Genomic DNA, 16,961 nt, shown 5'->3' on the forward strand with positions numbered 1-16,961 from the left:
TCTAGAAGAAGTAGCTGAGGTTTGGAGAGGGCCATGGTGACAACAGCAGCTGGCCTGTACTGGCCACTTACTGTGGTTGAGCTCTGGGCTAAGTACTTCGCAGACAGAAAGTAAATAGCCCACGGTCTAGATGCTTGTCACCATCCGGTCCAAAGGCCAGCTTGGCCAGGAAGAAGACGTTCCGGGCAGAGCCCATGAGCTTGTTCTGTTTATGGTGAATCTGAGGCTCTTGTGGGATCTCCAGAAAGGAGACCTTGGCTCAGGGGCTGATCAGCTGTTCACCCTGGGCAACTTTCTCTGTGCCTTGGTGCCTCCATCTGCAAAATGGGGATAATAATAGTACTTCCTTCATGAAGTTACGTGTCATGATTAAGTGACTTGGATGGGGTTGACCCACACTGAAGAGGCAGTTGGATCCTTGGGCATGGAGACTGGCCTTGGTGAGTTTGGGAACATTGGTACCGGGGCAGGGGGGTGGTGGTGTGGGATGATCATGTGGGGCTAGAAGAGAGCTCCATCCTCTGCAGGACAGGATGGCAGAGGGACCTACCGGGGGAGTAAGGAGCAGCCAGGAGGACCTTCACTAGGGCGTGGGGCCGTGGAGCCGAGCAGTGGGCGGGAGAGCAGGGCGCAGCTGTCTGGCCCCAGCCTGGGCTGGGAGCCCAATGCTCTCAGGATGTACCATGAGTGATTGATGAGAAGAATTTTGGTGGACTATGGTGCAGAGGGCAGGGGGCTGAGGAGGCAGAGATGAACAGACAAGTAATGCTTGAAGAGCTCCACCAGGCTGGGGAGAAGAAATGGGGCCCAGCTGGAGCCATGTGCAGGGCTAAGAAAGTAGCTTGAAAGATCATTATCAAGAGGTGAGTGTGTTTGTTGATGAAAGGAAGAAGTGGGGAGAGACGAGGCAAGGGAGGGGGACCCTGGGGCCTGGGGACAGCTGGGATCCTCTAGGAGGAGCGTTGTGGGTCTGCCCCAGGTTGGGCCTTTGCAGAATGGGGTGGGAGAGTTTTGAGGGCTCCTGCGCTCAAGACTCTGGATGCAGAAAGGTCCCTCGGGGTGTAGGCTGGATAGGGAGGGAGTCCAGGAGGAGGAAAAGGGGGTGAGATGAGGTCAGAGAGTGGGGTCAGGAGAGTGAAGCCAGCCCAGCCGGGAAGGGTGGAGGATGGTGGACAGAGAAGTGGGTGGGAGCGGGGGAAATATCAGGGGGTGGTGCTGGGGGCAGGCAGTGTCCGGGGTGGGGATGGCTGGGAGAGTGCAGAGGAGGAGAGGGCTGTTGGTGCTGTTGGACCTCAGAACTGAGGGGCAAGGGGTGGCTGGGTCACAGGGGTACGAAGAACGTCACCTGGGGTTCCTTGAACGGGGAAGTCTGATTCTCACCACTACTGGCACGAATGAGGGGGAGAAGCCTCCTCCACGGCCCCAGGCTCCCTCTGCACCCCACTGTCAGTGGCTGCTGGTGGACAGAGGTGGCCGCCACAGCCTGAGTCCTGCTTCTAGAACCGCACAAGAGGCCCTGAGGGGCCAGGAGGGTCAGGGAGCACTGGGGCTGGCCTCTCATTGCCCCATTAGGGGAAGAGGGTCTCAGGGGGGCACAGTTAGGTCCTCGAGGTGCCTTGAGGCACAGGTGCCAGCCCTGGGCTCGGCTCCAGGCTGGCGATGCAGAAGGCAGCAGGCTGGGGCCCTGGCTGGTGCCCCCACTCCCTCCAGCCAGGCTCTGCTCAGTCTCTGAGCTCTGGGCGCCAGGTGCTGCACTGGAGGCCCAATGGACTGTGCCCGGTGTACCCAAAGGGTGGTGACCCCGCCGTCTCTGGTCCCCATAGAATTGAGGAAGCCCTAGGGGGCACCCATCCTGAGAGAAAGGGCAGGAAGGCTGGTGGAGGGCTTGGCTCCATGAACACCCACAACCAATCACGACCCATTGGCGATTCCTTGATGAGCCCACCATGCCTTTGTGATGACCGGGTGCTAGAGGGTGCTGGGAACCGGCCTGGACTCGCCCTTGGGGTGCCCACTCCTCCTACGCACATGGGGCCAGTTTCTCCCAACTCACGAGCTCCCCCTGGGCCCAGAATGGGAGGCCAGCAAGGGCCACTGTGCTACATTTTTCCTTGCAGCTCAGCTCCGTGGTTACTCCCCTCAGGAGACCCTGACACCCCTGACTGGTCAGGGGCCCCCGGCCCTGAATGAGTCACGGGCACCTTGTCTGTCTCGCCTTGGGTGGTGGTCAGTCCATGAGGCCGGGCCTGGGGTTCACCTCTGCCCCAACTGAACAGGTGGGAAAGCTGCTGGGTGAACAGGAGAGGGATGGAGGTGGCCAGAAGCTCCTTTGGGAAAAACAGTTTCCCCAGGACATAGCGTGGTGAGGGGAGGGGTGGATTCTGGGGCCAAAGTACTGGAACTAAGCTTTGTGGCCGCTGGCAAGTTCTTAACCTCTCTCATGCCTTCCTCCGTCATCTGTGAGTCAGAGGATGAGGCTGCCTCGTGGGTGTGTAAAGGGCTGGGACCTCTTATTCATCACTGTGATTGCCCAGAGAAGGGTCTGGTCTTCATGGCGCAGGGTGACCTGGGGGAGCCAGAATCAGGCGTGGTCCCTGCCCTGAGGACTTGAGTGCTGCTAACCCCCTGTGAGTTGGTGCCAGGACTCTCTCCAAAGCTCTGCCAGCACCCAGCACCAGAGGGAATAACTTGCTCCATGCCGACCGCTGTGTGACTTAGGCAAATCACTAAACCTCTCTGAGTCCATTCTCTCCATGGGTAAAATACATCACCATTATCATTCAATTAGTGTGTTCCTGCGCTTACTCTGCAGATGTATACTGAAGCAGGTAGTGTTGCCGTCAGATAAACAAAGAGCTAAAGTGTGGATGGGGCTTTGCCTGGGGGTGGACGCAGGTAGCGGCATCCCACGCCCCGGATTCAGTCCCAGCTCCCAGGCCCCCTCCCAGGCACAGCTCCACCGCGGGCCTCAGCCCTTGGCTCCCTGCAAGGTGAGGCTCGGGCGCCCTCTTGTGGCCGCAGACCTCGGAGCGCCGCCCCTCCCGAGGGTCCAGAATCCCTGTTGCTGGGTGTTTTGAGCGGAGGGAGGAGCCCTGGGCACCATCCCCACCTCCCGCCACGCATGGACTGCCCATAAGAGGCCCCGGAGGCCCTGGAAGTGCTGCAGCCTGTTCTGGCCCCACTGTGAGCGGAGGGTGGCCCTGGCCTCCTCCAGCCTGGCATCCTCACCCTCCTGCCCCTCCTCTGTCCTCTCCTCTGCCCAGACCACCCTCCTAGAGGCTGCCTCTTCCTGGCAGGACACCCCAGGGCAGCCCGGGCCCAGCATCCCGGCTAGCTGGTGGGCAGGCCCTGGAAACTAACAGCTGGTGCGAGTGGGCGATCGGCGGCACTGCCAGGCCCAGGCGCTCGCCAGCTGGCGGCCAACACTCCACCCTGCACCCCCACTTTAAGCAGCCCTGCCCAGTGGGGTGCTGTGGCCCCCTGGGCTGCTCCTTGCAGTCCCGAGTGTGTTAGGCTCAGATGCCTCGTGATGCAGGCAGGGCACACACCCTCTTGGAACCTCAGAAAACAGGTCCTGAGCTTTCTTCTTAGGCTCAAGCGGAGCCTGGCTGCACCGAGGGGTGTGTAATACTGGACCAGCCTAGGGGCCCTTCTGGCCCTCAGCCCGTCTGAGCCGCAGGCGGCTGCATGTGTTGTGTGCGTCTCTACGTGGCCGTGTCCCCTGTGTGAATGGACTGCATCCATTCATCCATCAAACGTAACTCGAGCCTGTCCCAGGCTCTACTCCTACTCACAGGTAGAGCCAGGCCAGAGAACCGCCAGGGGGAGAGCAAGTGTTACGGGGCTCTTGGAGCCAGAGGGAGGACCAGCTGCCGGGTCAGGCGGCCTGCAGCATGTGAGGCGGGTGTTGAGAGGCAGCCGGGAGCTGGCCAGTGCCCGTCAGTGCCATGTGCTGAGGCTGCTCTGAGCTGGGCACTCAGCATGGCCCCACCCTGGTGCCCCATGGGGTCTTCTTGATGAAGGTCATGGCAGCCTTGCTTCCTAGGTGAGGAAAGAGCTCAGGGAGGTGGTGTGACTCATCCAAGATCACACAGTCACCAAACGGCCCACCCAGGATGCAGACCCAGACCTGGCTGATCTGGAGCCCAGGGTTTAAGTTGCTCTGTTCCAACCTCAGTAAGGTGAGTGGGAAAATCCCCCCAGTCTCCAAGGCCAGGTTGGGGAGGGCAGTGGGGCTGACCTGGTCGAACTTGAGTTTTGGAAAGATTCCCTTGATAATTCATGGGGCGCATGCATGTGTGTGTGTGTGTGTGAGAGAGAGAGAGAGAGAGAGAGAGAGAGAGAGGGAGACAGAGCAGTGCGCAGATCAGAGGAGTGGGTGACAAGGACTTGGCAGCGATCCAGAGGGGCAGCGGTGGCCTGGATTGGGTGGGATGGGGGACAGGGTGCGGGATAGGTAGATTACAAAGGTTTGGGAGGTAACTTGGGCAGGACTTGGGGGGTGAGCAGGAGAGGCAGCCAGTGTCTGACTTGGGAACCTGGATGGTTGATGGAGCGTATTCTCTGAGGTGGGAGGAGCAAGCCGATGGGACTGGTGATGAGCTCAGCCTTGGAGCAGACACATGGGGCAGAGCTCCAGCTCACTGGGAGTCCCGTGTCCCTCTTTGGGCTGCCGTACACACAGCCAATCCCTTGCCTGTGTTCCTGGGGCAGTGCCCAGCCTGGCACTGACAGGGCAGCATCAGGGTCTGGAGGGCAGTGGCTATGTGTCTGCCTTACCCTGATCACCCCCTATCACTGCCATGCTGTGTCCTGGGGGCCGCAGGGAGCAGGGGATCCTAGGTGCCACCCTATCAGAGACTTGGCTCTGGCCAAGCCCCTCTGCCAGAGGGTCAAGGACCTGCAGCGCTGGGACTCTCAAGGTAGATAGCTCTATGCCTCATGCCACCCACTCTTTTCTTCCAGATTAGACTCAAGTCCTTTCCTGCAGCCTCGAGTCCCTTCCGATGTCAACCTGGGATCCCTCTGGCTAGACGGTATGTTGCTGGCACCTTAATCTCTCTCCCTAGTAGACCCCACCAGCTTTTCTAGGGCTGAACTCTCCCCTCCCCCAACTAGCATCACCCCACTTTCAAAGTGCCCATCTGCCATGAATACAGCATAGCGCATCATGGCCCCCTCTGAGCCTCAGTTTCCTCATCTGTCCAGTGGGCTCAGTGGGCCGGACCTGGCAGAACCATGGTGGGTCGAGTCCCTGTGATGAGGAAAGGGTACAGTCCATAGAATGGGGGTGCTCTTGTCTTCCTGTCAAGGTTCCTCCCTGCGTGTTGGGGGGTGCCCTCCTCCTGCTGCCCTTTCCCCATCCCACCCCGGCAGGCTGCCAGCAGCTCTTTCAGGCTAATTGAGTTATTTTGGACTGACTTTGGAGGGTGGATTGACATCTCAGCCATTGGCTGAGAGCTGTGATGGTACCAACCCTCAGCCCCCACCCTGGTGCCTGGCAGTTCTGGAAATGCCAGCGAGCCCAGGCCTTCTTCTTGGCACTGGGCTGTGACTGCCAGGCCGAGGTCACCCTGGATGGACCTGCTCATCAGGCCAGGCGGTGTCTGCTGACCCATCTCATGTCCTGGAGGCCTCCCACAACAGCCCTCCTGGTTGAGAAGGGGCACATGGCTCTCCTTATGGGTGAGGTCAAAGCTGAGGCATCCCAGTGGGGAGACCCCAGGCCCCTCTGCGGCCATCCCATCTCTCTGCTTTGACCTTCCTGTGTGTCTGAAAGGGCAGTAAAAGCCCTGAGTCCTCACTTGCCACAGCCAGCTCCAGTCTGAGAGGGGAGGGCACCTGGGGGGTCTTGTTCCTGTTTGTTTAGTGGGAGCTGAAGCCGCCTGCCTTACGGGGCCGGGGGGAGGGGTGGGCACACCGACCCGCAAGCTGGTGCACAGCAGCGCCGTGGTGAGGGGCTCTTTGTGCCACACTCTGTCACAGACAGGCCTCAAGGCTCAGCGCTGGCTTGGGAGAATGGCTCTGGCACTTTTGCGGGCCTGTTTCTTCCTCTGTCAAATGGGGGTGATGACAACACCGCCCTTGGAAGGTGCTGTGAGGTTTCAGGCATAGAGGCTGCCAGGTCTGGAGGAGGTGCTCATGAAGAGCAGCCTGGGTCCTGGGGCTTCTGACTTTCACCCATGCCTGCCTGCTTGGGTCTTGCCTGGGGTCTCCCTGTGGTCCCTGGCCATGGGGTGTGGGGAGAGCTCCCTGACCACACTCCCAGGGACCTCCAGGCTCTGGTAAGGTGATAGGGATAGGGTCAGGAGGCAGGAGCAGGCCAAGTCGGGCTTCTTGGGAGGAAGTCTAGGCTGCCTTAAGCCCTTCCAGTCAGTTTCTGGCTTCTGGAAGGGAGCTGTGCAGCCACCACCAAAGGGAGTGTCGGGAGGGGCTTCTCAGGGCCCTGGTATGCCCTCCTCCAGGTATGCCCTTCTCCAGAAGCCCACCTCTGCCTCCACACCCTGACCCCAGGGGCAACTGTCCACACCTGTCCCCTGAAACATTCCTGGCTGCATCTGGTTTTATAATTGCGGGTGGGTGACTCATTGGAAAAGACCTTGATGCTAGGAAAGATTGAAGGTGGGAGGAGAAGGGGATGACAGAGAATGAGATGGTTGGATGGCATCACCGACTCAATGGACATGAGTTTGGGTCAACTCAGGGAATTGGTGATGGACAGGGAGGCCTGGCGTGCTGCAGTCCATGGGGTCACAAAGCGTCAGAGGGCTCACGACTGAATGACTGAACTGGGTGCACACACACACTCACACACACACACACACACACACACACACCACAACTCTCCACTATGAGAGCTCTTGTACAGGGCAGGGCTGTGTATCCCACCTCCTGCCCACCCCCCTAAGAACTCTCTCATCCCAGGCTACACCTTCACCTTGGGGAAGGGCTTGGACAAACTGGCATGTCTGGGTTCCCATTTGCTCTCCCCCTCTCTGTGGACCCCGAGCCCATCCACACCTCTGACCTTCACAGACCAGCCTGGCCCCCACTCGTCACATTAGGCATGGCGGGCAGAGCACCAGGAAGGTGCCTGGTGATTTCAGATGCACCCAGGCAGCTGGGAGAGGGGCCCTCTGGCCTATGGATCTGCGGGGAAAAGGAAACTTACGTAGAATGAGCACCCACTGGGTGCACTGTGAGCGCTCCTGCTCTGTCTAACAAGTCCATAAGGCAGAATGGGAGCTCCCACTTTACAGAGAGAAGCCTGAGGGACAGAATGGCCAGTGGCCGTGGACACACAGATGTGAGTGATGACTCCAGGGCTGGACCTCAGTGCTGCGTGAACCCTGATCCTGGGGGCTGGGATGGGAGGTTTCTGTGGAAGTTGGAGCCAGTGTGTTGTATAGAGCTAGAGACAGGCTTTGTCTTCCTGGAGGAGGCTGTATTACCCGGAGCTGCCCCTGGGGCCCCATCCATAGTTAGTGAGTTCCAGAAGATTCCAACAATGTGCAAAGTAAATGACCGCCATGCCCTCTGCAGTTGACAAGGAGTTCCTTCTTATCCCAGCGGGCTCCTTTGCTCCCTGGCAACTCTGGGAGGCAGAAATCATCCTCAGTCCCATTTAGCCCTGGAGAAGTGAACACCCGGAGAAGTCAGAGGACACCTTTTGGACTGAAAGGGCTATGCAGCTAAAGTAGCCATCTCTAGTTCCAGCCAACAATTCATGGGGTCACAAAGAGTCAGACACGACTTAGCGACTGAATAACAACAATGGTTCCAATGTGTTGACCACTTACAGTGCTGTGGCCAACTCTGGGCAGAAGGTCTTACCTACATCATTTCACTTCATGTGTATAGCCGCTTGAGGAAAGTAGGTGTCGTTATCATCTCCACTCTCCAGATGAGAATACAGGCTCAGAGACGGGAAGTAACTTGCCCAAAGTCACACAGCTAGTCAGTGACAGAGACAAGACTCTGCTTAGGCCGACAGCAGAGAGTGTTCTAAAGTCTGAGGACAAAAGGAAGTAACTAGAAGGCTGAAAGTGTTGGGGGAGACAGGGCTGTGTGGTTTTGCTTTGTAGTTGCATTTTCCCAATTTCTTATGTTAACCAGCAATAATGTTATACTGAGGGGGAAATACACCCTCTACACACACACACACACACACACACACACACACCCCTCCCTTTTTACGCAACTAAAATTGCTCCGGATGCAAACAAGAACCTCTGGCGACAGCACAGGTTTTCCAGCTGCCAGACCCCACCAGGCAAAGAGATGTTTAGTCACTGATCTTGTCCTTCTCTGAGGCACATTGGACGTCTTGGTGAAACATGAGGACACAGGCTTGCCAGGAATTCCTTCCCCGGCACTTGCGGTCTTACCTCAGGCTTGGCTGTGGGGCATCCTGGCAGCTCTCTTCCGCATCTGACTCTTCCTGTTCTCTCCCCAAAGTCCTTTTTAATGATAGTACCTCCCCCCCTGCTGGATCATCCTGCAGGCTGGGGAAGAGGAGCCGTGGGTCTGGCATTATAGCTGGCTGATTCCATGCTCTTGTGAAGGCAATCCAGTTTATCTGATGGCTTGATCAGGGAATTTAATTATAATTTGGGCACCTCAGGTCTGGGAGTCCCTTCCAATTTCAGCTGAGCCTCTGACCTCCCTGTGGCCAGGGGAATCCAGCAGTGCCATAGACCAAGACATAAGCCCAGAACAGGCCAGGGAAGACTTCAGCCCGCTGCGTCTCTCTGCCCAGACAGATGCAGGGTCTCTTGTGTTCCCAGATGCAGAGCTTCCTCAGCTGGAAGGTCTGCTTCAAGGATCTGCAGGAAATCCTCAGGGGAAACTCAAGGGCATCTCAGCTGAGCTCCTGCAGCCTCAGGCCTGGGCAGGGGCTATGCTTCTGAGAAGTTGCCACACCCTTCAGCAGAGCAGCTTCTTGCCATGCTTGTGTGGGCTAGTCTCATGGATTCCCTGGAGAGGGAAGCCTGGGGGTCAGTCTCTGTGATGGAGCAGGTGGAGGTGAGAAGCAGAGAAAGGCCCGGAATGCTCTGTGTCCGATGCTTAACTCCTCCCCCCCACCCCCATTTAAGGAAAGGGAGCTTGGTATGAGCCTTGGACCTTGACCTTGCTTGAGGTCATCCAGTCTGCAGCAGTGCCAGGGTTATCAACCAAGACATTAGGCTTCTGATGGTGGGGATCAGGACCCCAGAAGGGCCCTTCATCACTGACAGCTTGCTGTGAACTGAGGACTCTTTGGTCTCAGATAAGCCCATTATCAAGAAGGAACAATCAATCTGCCCTGAGCTAGTCTGTGCTCTAGAAAGAATATAGGCTTTGGAGTTTGATGGACCTGATTTATATTATGTGATCTTGTGCAAGTCATTTAACTTCTCTGAGCCTTTCCTTTGCTGTAGCTGGGTACCAATACCAACCTCACAGGGTTAGTTTGTAGCAGAGGAGCTTTCTTTATGAAAGAGAAAGAGAAATCATGCAGTGAATCATTTAAAGTGTTTCCTGTATTCTCCTAGCAGGCCCAAGGGGTCCGTTTTCTAACTGAGGCATCTGGGCCTGAGAGGGTGGAAAGTGACTTCCTCAGGGTCCCAGGGAATTAAGTAGAAAGCCTGGATGTGAACCAAGCCTTGTCAGCTCCAGAGTCTCTGCGAGCAGCGGCCTTCGCAGGAAAGCGCACAAGAGCGGGAGATGCCCTCCTCTGCCGCCAGCCCACTCCCTGACCTCCAGCCTTCAAGAGCCTTTAACTGCTGAGTCACAGGTCATCCTATACCTGTGGTGGTAGCGGGGCCTTGTGGCTCAAGTGGCACCAGGATGTGTCCAACTAGTGCAACCCAGGACGGGCAGAACCCGGCCCCACCCGCCTGGGGCCAGCAGGAGGTGTCACTGCCTGGGCCTGTGTGCCTTCTCTCCTGATACTTCTGTGCCTGGTACAGAGCCTGCCAGGGGGCAGGCGCTTGATGATCAATTTGTTGAGCAAATGAAGCAAACCTGGCAAGTGGCCAAGGTCCCAGCTCCATCCCTGGTGCGCTGCCTGGCATTCTGTCCCTGAGGCCCCTTCTTCCTGCACTGAACCCCCTCCGGCTCTGAAGGAAGTGGGTACCCACCCCAATCTGTATGGGAAGGTAAAGGACTCTGGGTCAGTGGCTGGGGATGGCGGGGGAGGGCGGGTGTGGGCATCCTCCAGCCAGTCCTGATGTCTGAACGCAATCTTTGTTTTTTATGAAGGACTTTGTCCATTTGCTGGGGACTTACTGCACGCCAGGACCCCAGGCTGGAAGTGCGATGAGCATCTTCATGTTACGGAGGTGGACTGAGGATCAGAGAGGAAAAGACTTGCCCAAGGCCACCCAGCAGCCCCCAGGATTCCGACTCATCTGTCCTTGCGGATTCTGAAGGCTGGGCTTTTATTTATGACCCCATCCTGGGCCCCTTATGCTGGGGTCATGCTTCAACAGCCAGGTCTGATAAGTGGGTGCCTCTTCATTCCCTGCTCTAGCATCACGTTCTAGCCCTGGTAACCTCCAGACTTGCGTCAAGGCCTGCAGGCTCCTTGCAAACCACCTGCTTGGATTTCTGTTGCACCGGTGACCCCTGCTGGCCAGGACCCCTTCTGCTTCATCCTTGTCCCCAGCATCCCCCCACACATATTTGACCCTCGAAGCTCTGCCCCCTCCTTCCTATCCCCTGGGGTCTGCAGGGAAGCAACCGCTTCTGTGCAGTTGGGCCTTCCCACCACACCTCCAAATCCCAAGGTTCACAGGACAGGGTTGGCCTTCTCCAGGGCGTGGTTTCTCCAGGCTGGGCCAGCAGTCACCCTCCTGTGGGCCACAGGGTTCCTGTTCCCTCCCCGCTGGGACTGGCTGCTGCTTCTTGGTCTCGGTCGCCTTTGCTCAGATCTCTTCTGAACAAAGGGACCAGAGGGTCCAGCACCGACGGGACTACCCCAAAGGCCCCGAGAGGAGGATAGCTGAATAGACAGGCATGGTGGGGGCAGGGAAAGACCTCTGTCAGCCTTCTCCCTTCCCCTGCTTGGGCTCAAGAGGCTGCCTGGCTCTGGGGGTGAGGGCAGTTGGGAGAGTGAAGAGATGCTATTGGGGATGCTCAGGTGGCCACAAAGGCTCTCAGAAGCTTCCCATCCCTTCTCCCTATCCCCTCAGGTCTGCACCCCAGAGGCCCCAGGGCCCACTGAGGGGTTGATAGGGGATAGGAGGGACTGGATAGCCCTTGAGCCCAGGGCTTCTCACCCTCTGCCTCCCCTAGCTGCTCACTAAACCCCTCCAGTTCTTGGAGACAGTGAGCTGGGAACCTGGAGCCAGACATGCCTGGCTTTCTGCATTTGGCCATGAACTCACCTTGACTATCCTCTTTCTGGGCCTCTCTTTCCCCAGCTGTAAAATGGGGGCAGTAGCAATACTTTGGCCACGTGATGTGAAGCCCTGATTCATTGGAAAAAGCCTTGATACTCGGAAATATTGGAGGCAAAAGAAGAAGAGGGTGGCAGAGGGTGAGATGATTGGATAGCATCACCAATGCAATGGACATGAACTTGAGCAAACTCTGGGAGATAGTGAAGGACAGGGAAGCCTGGCATACTGCAGTCCATGGGGTCTCAGTTCAGACTGAGCAACTTAACAACAGCACTCCTTCCTGGGTATGAAGGGCCCAGCAGAGTAAGTTTGTATAATGCATAGAAGGAGCATGAGTTTAGTGGCCCTGACCACGGGGAGGGGGGGGCCCTTGCTCATCTCCAGGCTGCCTTCCTAGCCCTTTTCTCCCCTGCACGGGAAGCTTCCCACCAAGGGCCTGTCAGATGCTTAAAGCTCTGTGTACTCCCAGCTGTCTATGTGGGTGGCTCTGCTTTCTCCTCTGGGCCAGGTTCGAGCCAGAGAAGCATCCTGGGGCAGCTTGAAGTGAGAAAAACTCAGGGAGGGCAGATCTTGGTTCTGCCGGGTCCTCACTGCGGAACTCTGTGTAACCAGTTTTCCAGTCCGAGCCTTAGTTTCCTCTTCTGGAAAGTGGGAGCAGCGGCACCTGTCGTGTTAAAGGAGCTACAGAGAAGGTGTGGCTCAGAGTAGCTGCCTCAGGCCTGCACTCACCACACAATCCAGGTGGCGTCTCATTACCCCCTCACCTCTGGTCTCTAGCTCCAATGGACTCCAGTCTCTCAGAAGCATCTGCAGCTCAGCCTTTTCCCCTCCTCCCACACTGCCCCCAGCTTGGTGGTTAACCCCCATCTCATTGCACAAACCAGAAGCCTGGCGAGGGTTGCCTTGACTCCTTCCTCTCCCTCCACTCCATCCCCAGCTTGTCCCCCACCCGTCCTAGCCCTCCCCCAGGAGATTCCATCCTCAACACATTTCTTTCTCAACACTCCTTCCTTGACTGCCCGCTGGCACAGTGCTGGTCCCGGCCACCACCGCCCGGACTGTGGAGGAGCCTCTCGGCAGGCCCCACTTTCACTGGCTCCCTTCCAACCCTTTCCTCATACTGCATATGTACACAGTTGCCCTGCTGAAAACTCTACAGTGGCTTTGCAGTGCTTTTAGAATAAAGATCAAATGCCCAAGCCAGAGGTCCTGCATCACTGGGGCCCTATGGCCTCCCTGCTGGATCTCAGGCTACCTCCTCACTCAGAGCTCCAACCATTCTGGACTTCCTCTGCTGGGCTGTGCCCATGCCAGGCACCCTGTCTGGAACGTTCTTCCCTGCTCCACTTCATCTAGTTGCTCTCTTCCACTCTCCAGATTGCAGCCCAGGCCCAGCATCTCCAGAGAGGCCTGTCCCGGGCCCCAGGTTGGGTTAAATGTCTTTGTCACAAGGTTTCACCAGCCTGGGGCCTCTTTTTTGAAGGTTCTTCTTGGTTTATCTTGGAACATACCTCTGTGTGATCCTGTGGCGGGTCCTTAAACTCCCTAAAGGCAGGGCTGTGTCTGTGTCTGCTGGTCGCAGCATTCCCAGTCCCAAGCAGCAATCCAGAGCAAGTAGATGCTGGGTAAACGCGATGGGGTCCTTGACCCTTCTGAGGCCCTCAGTCTGTGTCCTTGGTTTGGCGTGTGATGATGCCTGGGCTGGTTACTGGTTAGTGAGCTCACAGGGTGGTGTTACAAAACCTAGTACTAGATGCAGGAGTCTCAAGTTCTAGTCCTGATTCTGCTGTGTGACCCTGGACCAATCGTTGCCCTCTCGGAGTCTGTTCCCTCACTGTAACACAAAGGGGCTGTGTTATGTGAGCTCAGAGCAATCCCTTCCGACAGGATTGGTCCAGGAAGACTTTTTGGAGAGCAGTCCTTTGCAGGGGCCGATGGAAGGGCAGGATCGAGTGAGTGGGAAAGGCCTTTAGAGTGGGAGGAACAGTTGTGCAAAGATGAGAATGAGTGAATCACTTGTGGTTGAACAGAGGTAGGGATGGGGCCCAGGGGAGACAGGAGTGGAAACGGAAGGAAGAGTGCGAGACAGGGCTGATACCCCCTTGCCAGAGTCAGCTGGGGCCTCCGACTGAGCAGCATCTCCATCCCCTTCCTGAGAACTCTGGCCCAGATTGAAGGCACAGTAATTGCAGGGCCCCTTAATTACCTGCCCCGCCCAGCCCCCCCCCCCTCCCCCTGTCTCTAGCTGGTGGGTTAATTTCCTGCTCCCTGGAGCTGTCCTGTGAACAGTCTTGCCTTCCTGTAACCAACAGCTCCCTCATCAGATAGCAGGGAGGACGAGTCCTCTGGGGGAATGGGAGGCTCCTGCCTGCCGCCCTCCATTGCCGGAGAGATGGCATCATCACCCAGGAACGCCGAGCCCAGCCCCCCTCCTCGTTCCCAGCTCTATCTAGTCTGGGATCTCGTGTCTGGCTCTGCCATCTCCGAGCCATGTGCCGCTCCTGACACCCCCCGCCCCACGCACTGTCCCCCAGAGCTGGCTCCTCGGTTGGTTTGGGTCTAAAGGGCTGTCCAGCTTGGTGACTGGAGCCCTTTTGGACCAGGCTAGAACCCTGGCTTCTGGGTTGAGGTTGGAGTGGATGCTGGGGTCTTGGCTGGGGGAGGACGGGCTGAGATGCTGGGCTGCTTATGCTGGATACAGCAGGCTGAGTTTGCAGAGCTGACTGAGATGGGCAGAGGCTTGCTGCCAGAATGAACCAGGATCCTGAAGCAGTGGGGACTGGGGAGCAGGCAGTGAGTGTCTCACTCTGAACACTCAGCTGGCCTTGCAGGCCCAGTGTCCAAGCAGAAGGGAGAGATTAGGGCAGATGAGACCAGCAGAGTACCAGGTACTCTCCCCCTACTCTTCAGCCACGCTGGCCTCCTGTGTTTCTCTGTAATTCCAAGTTTGTCCCTGCCTCAGGGCCTTTGCACTTGCTGGCCTCTAGCTAGGAACTTCTTCAGCCTGCTCTTTGCATGACTATCTCTTTGCCACTTTCAGATCTCAGCTCACGTATCACTTGCTCAGAGAGATGCTCCCCATCACCAGTCGTTTTCCTCTGTGTCCCCTGGTTTTTCTTAACAGCATGTGGAACCATCTGAAAAGACTCCCCACACTTATTTGTCTGTTTCTTGTCTGCTCCCCCACTAGATTATAAGTTCCATGAGAGTGGAGACTGTGTGTTTGTCTTATTTGAAGTATCTCTCCAGGTCCTACCCCCACGTCTGTGCAGAGTCTGTGCTCAGTAAATATTGGGGCCCCACATTCCGGCCTTGAAAGTCAAGCTGATTTGTCTTTTTTGCAAACATGGGGGCTGTTTTCTATCTCTATGCTTCCATATGTGCCATTCCTTCTGTCTTGAATGCCCTTCCTTCAGCTTTTACCTGGAAAAATGGCTTCAAAACCCAGCACAAATGGACAAGAGAGAAGGTTCACCTCAAAGTGCTCCCGTAAGTGTGGTTGTGTTACAAGGCAGACCTCTTGTCAGGTCTATACCCATTTCCACCATCGAGGAGTTGATTACCTACTGAGTTAGCCTGCTCCACTGCCATTAGGAAGGTCTGTCTTCTTTGGGGAGTGGTGGCAGTCTTCCTGACTGCCAGCTCTGCAAAATCACACCCTCCTGAGAGAGGGGATGGGGGAGAGGTGAGGGGTGGGAATCAGAAGCATGAGGACCGAGTGGACTCTGGTTGCTGAAGGAAGTTGGTAATGGAGGAGGCTGTTTCAACAAGTAATGAGCTCCCTGTCAATGGAGGTATACTTTCCCAAGGGTCTCACTTCCCCTCCCTAGCCCCTCGCTTCTCCCCAGGAGGAAGGAAAGCCTCCCTCGTCTCTGTCTCTGCCCTGTATGGCTTAGTAAATAACATGACTGGGGAAGTTTCTGTTAGGGTCTAATTTTAGTGCCTCTTTCTGTGGGTTTAGGTCATTTCTTCAGACTCTGTCCTCAAGCAAAGACAGAGATTGGTTTTATAATTTTGAAAACAGATAGTCATTCATTTATCCATTTGTTTCCTAAACCTCCACTATAGGCTGGGTCTTGGGTCAGGTCCCGAGGTTCCAGACGAGGAGGTGTAACTGCAGCCCTGGAGTAAGACCCGGCGTAGCTGGAGGCAGGGGGTGGGCAGACGACGCCCAGACAGTCTTAGTGCAGGGGGCCCCTGCTGAGGCAGGTGTGCAGGTGATGGCAGGGACTCACGGGGACACTGGGCGACTTCCCCTGAGTGTAGGGGAAAAGAAGACACAAGAGTAGGGGGAGAGAAAGGGAAAGAGCATCTCAGGCAGGGACAGAGAGAGAATGGTACATTTATTGCACTAAAAATAAGTCTGTGTGTCTGAATATATATAATTCAAGGGTTATAACAAAAGCAATAATAGTGATAATTAAGGTCTCTCTAGGGCTTCCCTGATAGCTCAGTTGGTAAAGAATCTGCCTGCAATGCAGGAGACCCTGGTTCGATTACTGGGTCAGGAAGATCCACTGGAGAAGGGATAGACTACCCACCCCAGTATTCTTGGGCTTCTCTTGTGGCTCAGCTGGTAAAGTGTCTGCCTGCAATGCAGGAGACCTGGGTTCTATCCCTGGGTTGGGAAGATCTCCTGGAGATGAGAAAGGCTACCCACTCCAGTATTCTGGCCTGGAGAATTCCACGGACTTATAGTCCATGGGGTCACAAAGAGTCAGACATGACTGAGCGACTTTCACTTTCAAGGTCCCTGGCTCCAAAGCACCAACACTTACACATGTGCGGCCCTTGACGATTTACAAAGCCCCTTCCTGATCCTTTACCTTATTTAGTCTTTCATTCAAATATTTCTTGGGCCCATGCTACATTTCATGCAATTTTCTAGGTGCTGGGGAAACAGCACTAAGCAGGTAGATGAAGTCCTTGACTTCACAGAGCCTACCATCAGAGGTTAAAGCGTCTGACTCCAATGCAGGAGACCCGGGTTCGATCCCTGGGTCGGGAAGATCCCCTGGAGAAGGAAATGGCAGCCCACTCCAGTATTCTTGCCTGGAGAATCTCATGGACAGAGGAGCCTGGTAGGCTACGGTCCACGGGGTCGCAAAGAGTCGGACACAACTGAGCGACTTCACTTTCACTTTCACCGTCTACTGGAGGAACATTAGTGGTACCTTCACAAATAAATGTCTCATTATACATTGAACTAAGTCCTATCCATGAGAAAAGGGGGGTGTGGGGCACAACACGTGAGGCTGGAAGAATGGATATTGTTCTCATTTTCCAGATGGTGAAACTGAGGCCCATCCAGAGATGGTCAGAGAGTTGCTCAAGACAACACAACTGGGTCAAGTTGATGATAGAGATGGGATTTCAGCCTGGCACAGGTCACGTCTAATTTAGTGCTAATTACCCCACAAATCCCATAAGAGAGCTACTCTCTGGTCCTCCTCTGCTTCCTACCTGCATGCATGCTCCTGCACACACACACACACTCACACACACACTCTCGACTGCCCAACCGAAAGAGTGGCCTAAGGTGCAGGGTCACTGAGGATCATTGTGGTGGGACAAGAT

General features: G+C 56.1%; 1 long non-coding RNA gene across 5 annotated transcripts; it reads left to right on the forward strand.

Moving 5' to 3' along the window:
• The first annotated feature begins 253 nt into the window (after positions 1–253).
• Positions 254–16,590, forward strand: LOC132657853 (uncharacterized). 5 transcript variants are annotated; one of them, XR_009596577.1, is made up of 4 exons: positions 254–440; positions 4,046–4,181; positions 4,966–5,036; positions 10,243–16,590. It is a non-coding gene; the product is annotated as an uncharacterized LOC132657853 (long non-coding RNA). The 5 variants fall into 5 exon arrangements; XR_009596580.1 differs by lacking the exon at positions 254–440 and adding an exon at positions 510–863 and having other exon boundaries at positions 4,033–4,181; positions 10,243–14,707; XR_009596579.1 differs by lacking the exon at positions 254–440 and adding an exon at positions 665–863 and having other exon boundaries at positions 10,243–14,707.
• The last annotated feature ends 371 nt before the right edge of the window (positions 16,591–16,961 follow it).

This window comes from Ovis aries, chromosome 1 (genome assembly GCF_016772045.2).
Source record: "Ovis aries strain OAR_USU_Benz2616 breed Rambouillet chromosome 1, ARS-UI_Ramb_v3.0, whole genome shotgun sequence".
NCBI lineage: Eukaryota > Metazoa > Chordata > Mammalia > Artiodactyla > Bovidae > Ovis > Ovis aries.